A 5,046-nucleotide genomic window follows, 5' to 3' on the forward strand; every position below is an offset into this window, starting at 1 on the left:
ACCGTGTGTATGCAAGGCAAGCTTGAGAGGATTTCCGTTGGAAAAACCATCCAAGTTTTACCCGGATTTAACCATCCAACATCACCCAGTGACCACGCCCCCTAAAACGTCACAGTCCCAGCATGCCCAGGGACTGTGACGGCATAAGGGGGCGGGGTCTCCGCCTATATAAGTCACAGTGGAGCGCTCAGAGAGCAGTCCAGCCGGAGAGACCGTCGTGTCAACATCTGGAGAAGAGAAGAGGGAAGAAGCCAAGAAGACAAGAAGCCAGAAGTCTGGGCCTCTGCTGGCAAAAGAGCGGCATGAAGACAGCGGAGGAGCCGGCAGAAGAACTGGAACACCGGGAGAAGAGGCCAGAGAGAGCGGGGAAGAACCAACCGGACGCTGGGAGAAGAGGAATTGGAGGGACCCCCGAAGCCGGAAGAAGACCCCCGAAGCCGGAGGAAGACCCCCCCCGGAGCTGTCTAATAAATTATTTTAAAAACCTGTGTAGTGTGTTTAATTATTGACACTTTTTCCCTAGGTGAATGGGTAGGGGTACCATGTACCCCATACTCATTCATATAGGGTGGGGGGCCGGGATCTGGGGGCCCTCTTTTTATAGGGGGCTCCCGAATTCCGATAAGCCCCCCGCCCGCAGACCCCGACAACCAACGGCCAGGGTTGTCGGGAAGAGGCCCTTGTCCTCATCAACATGGGGACAAGGTGCTTTGGGGTTGGGGGGGCGCCCCCCCTCCCCCAAAAGCACCCACCTCCCATGTTGAGGGCATGCGGCCTGGTACGGTTCAGGAGGGGGGCGCTCGCTCGTCCCCACCCCCTTTCCTGACCGGCCGGGCTGCGTGTTCGGATCGGGGTCTGGTATGGATTTTAGGGGGGAGCCCACGCCGTTTTTTCGGCGTAGGGAGTTCCCTTTAAAATCCATACCAGACCTAAGGGCCCGGTATGCCCCGCGCTCGCCACAATAGGAAAATTTGTTTTTCCTATTGCAGCGAGCGCGAGATGCAATACCCTGCCCTTGCGTCGTATCTGGTCCGTCCGATCAGCATACAGACGAGCGGGCTTTCCGTCGGACCAGCATACAGACGAACGGACTTTCCGTCGGGAACTGAGTCCGACGGAAAGATTTAAAACATGTTTCAAATCTAGGTCCGGCGGACTTTTTTTCCCCAAGCCTACACACGATCGGATTGTCCGGCGGATTCTGGTCTGCCGGACCAAGTATTCCGGAAAGTCCGCTCGTGTGTACGCGGCATTAGACATGAGCTCTATCTGAGCTATTTGTCCTTATTTTTCTTTTTGTAGTATATATTTTTTTTCTAATCAAATAGTTTTTTTTATTTTTATCATGCTTATTCCATACAAAATTTTAAACAAGAAATCAATAAACATAAAGAATTGCCTTCATTTCATTTTTATAAATACATATATACAACAACAAAAAAAAAAAAAAAAAAAATGAATATAATAAAAATAAAGATAATCTGACAAGACAAACCAACACGAACATACACCTCTACACTGATTTCCAATTTGATTTATATTGTACATTTCTCGCCTTCTTAATTTTTTATGGATTGATATCCTCATCCCCATCTGCCCCCCCCTCACCGACCCCTCCACATGAACCATTGTACAGTAAGTTACTCGAGTCAAGCCAATAGTACCATATTTTATTAAACTTTGGAGGGACTCCTCTATGTTTATATGATAGTCTTTCTTTTCTTAATATATAATTTATTTTGTTACCCCATTGTTTATGGGTTGGTGGGGCATTGGCAATCCACTTTTGTAAAAAAAGTTTACACGCTAGATAGAGAGATCTAGTCCACATTGTATACATCTCTACAGGTAGAACTCTGGAATTATTCCCAATAATGCTAGTTTAGAGGTATTTGTTATTTCTGTCCGAGATATTGTGTTCAAAGTCAGAAACACGTTCTCCCAATATCTACTGAGCTTGGGACATCGCCAAAGCATATGAATTAGGAAGCCATTGGATACAGAGCATCGTGGACATAAAGGCGATGTGTATTTTCCCCAAGCATATAATTTTTGTGGGGTATAATGTGTTCTATGTAGAATAAAGAGCTGGGTCAATTGTTGAGATGGTGAGATAGATACCTCAGGTAGAATCTCCATAGCTCCTTTCCATTCTTCTTCACTAAGATCCATCAAATCTTTTGGCCAATGAATGAAACTCTTGGCCTGACCATCTGCATTCTCTACATTTAATAGACTATGGTAGAGATTCCCTATTAGTCCTTGTTTCATGAGCCGTACTGAGGTTGCTTTCAGTAAAATCTCCGATGGATTGTATTGTAGTTGGAATGTTAGAGCTTGGCTTTGTAGAGCGTGACGAATTTGAAGATACTGCTAAAACTTTCCATTTGATAATTGGAAGCGATCTTTCAGTATACTGAAGGGTAATAAAGTATCCCCTTCAAAAACTGATAGAGAAGAGTTAACCCAGCCCTTTTCCATTCTAAAAATTCTGGTAATTTATTCAACTCAGATAAGCTTTTTGTAGTTTTTACTGGTCTTCTCTTTGCCCTCTGCAGCCACATTGCGGCAGTGTGGGCTTGCCGTCCTTGGGATTTGGACGTTTTTGACCCTGCCCTGTTGGGCTATTAGGGTAAGTTGTGTGAATGTTTTGGGTTGTTGGGATGTTTATCCCTACCATATGGTGTGTGTGTGGGGGGGTATTTGGTGGACTGGGGAGGAGGATCACACATCAAGTACCACATCGCCTAACTATGTAGTTATGAGCACCATGTCTGACATATTCATGTTTATTGATGTTGTTTTCTAAAAAATGTTTCTTGTTTTTATAGAGCTACAATCATTTTTGTCACGTCCTGATGAAGCCAATGTCTTGGCGAAACTAGTAGGGAGACTTGACCTGCTACTATAATTAGCCAATATTCTCTTGGCCAACAGCACATTGTATATGCTCCTTTTTATACTTATGCAAATTAGTATTTGGAATTAATGGTTTTTAATTCAATGTAATAAAATTTGTCTTTTTTACTTCATTTTGTACTGAGTTGTGTTGGCACCGTAATAATCCCCTTCCACCTGCTCTTTTCTATAATAAAACTTTGGGATGAGGTGCCTTATCTAATAAGGACATACCAGCCACTTTTTCCATATATTTTCCCTGACAGGGAAGTGGCAGTGTACCGCTCTGTTGCAGCTCTGCAAGTGTAGCACTGCATAGTGGCGCCCGGTGGCCGTATACAGTGGCTTGCCCCTGCAGCCTTTTTACCAGGCATCAAAGCGACCCAGGGGGTGATTGCAAGATCAATATCTTCCCTTCTGACATGGGCATAGGCAGAACGACAATCTGCCTGGGTCCTGTGTTATCGGCGGGTGCCGGCGGACATCGAGTCCGTTGTACCCGCCACTGGGCTCCACTGTGTGTGATCACAGCGGGAGCGGCGGCAGACCCGGAAGTGTCAGATCATGTACTAGGTATGTGATCCAGCGCAGAGCGACCACCCTGCCACAGTGTACCACAAGTGGTGGTCCGCAAGTGGTTAAACTATTTAAAACAAACTTAACAAATAAAATTATATATTTTATACAGTAGATATAAAAGAAAAAAAATTGGCAAAAAAACAAAGGGAATAAAGCATTTAACTAATTGTTTTCTAAGGGGTTGTTCACAGATGTTTCAGGGTTATGCTGGCGGCTATTTCCAAAACAGCCTTAATGCATGAACAAGATAAAACTTGTGTTCTCTGGGGTCAGTTCATTTCTGTGGTGTGTGCTGTGCTGTGGTGTGTGCTGAAAAAAAGTTCTGCATGCAGTATTTATTTTCAAAGCAGTGGGTTGCAACATGAACCACCACATTGCAGCACCACTGTGGTGAATAGAACTGTATTAAAATATCACTTGTGATAACATTCAATAAAGCTCTGTGAAAAATAAACAAAACAGTGCGATGCACTGAGATCAGCCCTGTGTCTCTGAGCACACACCAGTGGGTATATGATGAACCAGGCTTGCTGGTGTAGACAAGCACTTAGTGTTAAAAAGGAGTTACAATGCTAAGTTCTAAATGTATTGGTTTTTTTATTTACAGATTATAGTAATTCATGAATGACAACTACAGTAGTAGCCTAAATTGCATTGTACGTGTAAATTAAAAAACAAAACAACTTTTTAATAAACATTTTGGGCTCTTATTAACCTTAGTAATCACTAATTCATTTTAATTAACTTCCTATTTTTTTTGTATTTGTATTAACTTCTTAAAATGGACCCTCAGCCTTCTCCCCCCTCATTTGGATATTTTTTTATTTCTTACTTCATAAGGTTTTTGTGCTGTACAGTGCTTCCATCTTTCTCACCCAACAGTAAGAAACCCCACACCCATATTCAGCATGTGCACAGATGCACCACAGAACTACGGGTCTCAGTAGAGTCTGTGGCATATCTGTGCAAGTCTGGGGCCCCTGCTCAAATGCAGTCCCAAACCTTGCCAGAATTACAAAGTTGGTGGCACTGGAGGGTGGGGCAGGGGCCAAAGGTAAAAGGAACTAAGGTTCCCCTTTAAGAGCTCATTCACACAGGCACAGAGGTCCACAGAAAACAAGCAAATTTCTGCACAGGTGGAGCAGAGGTGATTATCTGTGGACTTTAGTTCTTCTTTAAAAGCTTGGTATATGGGTGCACTTGAGCACCTTTGCCTTGCCTTGTCACTTACTATTGTGACAATAAGAAGAAAATATCCCCAACAGGGCTCAAAATAAACTGACCTATTATATCCAAAACCAAAAACATTTTTTGGCTGTATGAACATGGTAAAATGTTTTCACACCTTAATAACATTCTCTTACATTGTATGGCTTTGTTCATCTGGGCCTACCATGGTGTACACCCTTGCGAAGGCTGTACCTATCTATACGGGGATGCTAAGGTGTTCTGTGCATGCCTGTGCAGGCAGTCCCATTCATGGCAATTGGAATGCAGTGGCTGCACAGATACAGTCGCTGCTCACAATTTAACAGCCATGTGGATGCGGGTGCACTGCCCTGAACACAG

This window comes from Aquarana catesbeiana, linkage group LG03 (genome assembly GCF_042186555.1).
Source record: "Aquarana catesbeiana isolate 2022-GZ linkage group LG03, ASM4218655v1, whole genome shotgun sequence".
NCBI lineage: Eukaryota > Metazoa > Chordata > Amphibia > Anura > Ranidae > Aquarana > Aquarana catesbeiana.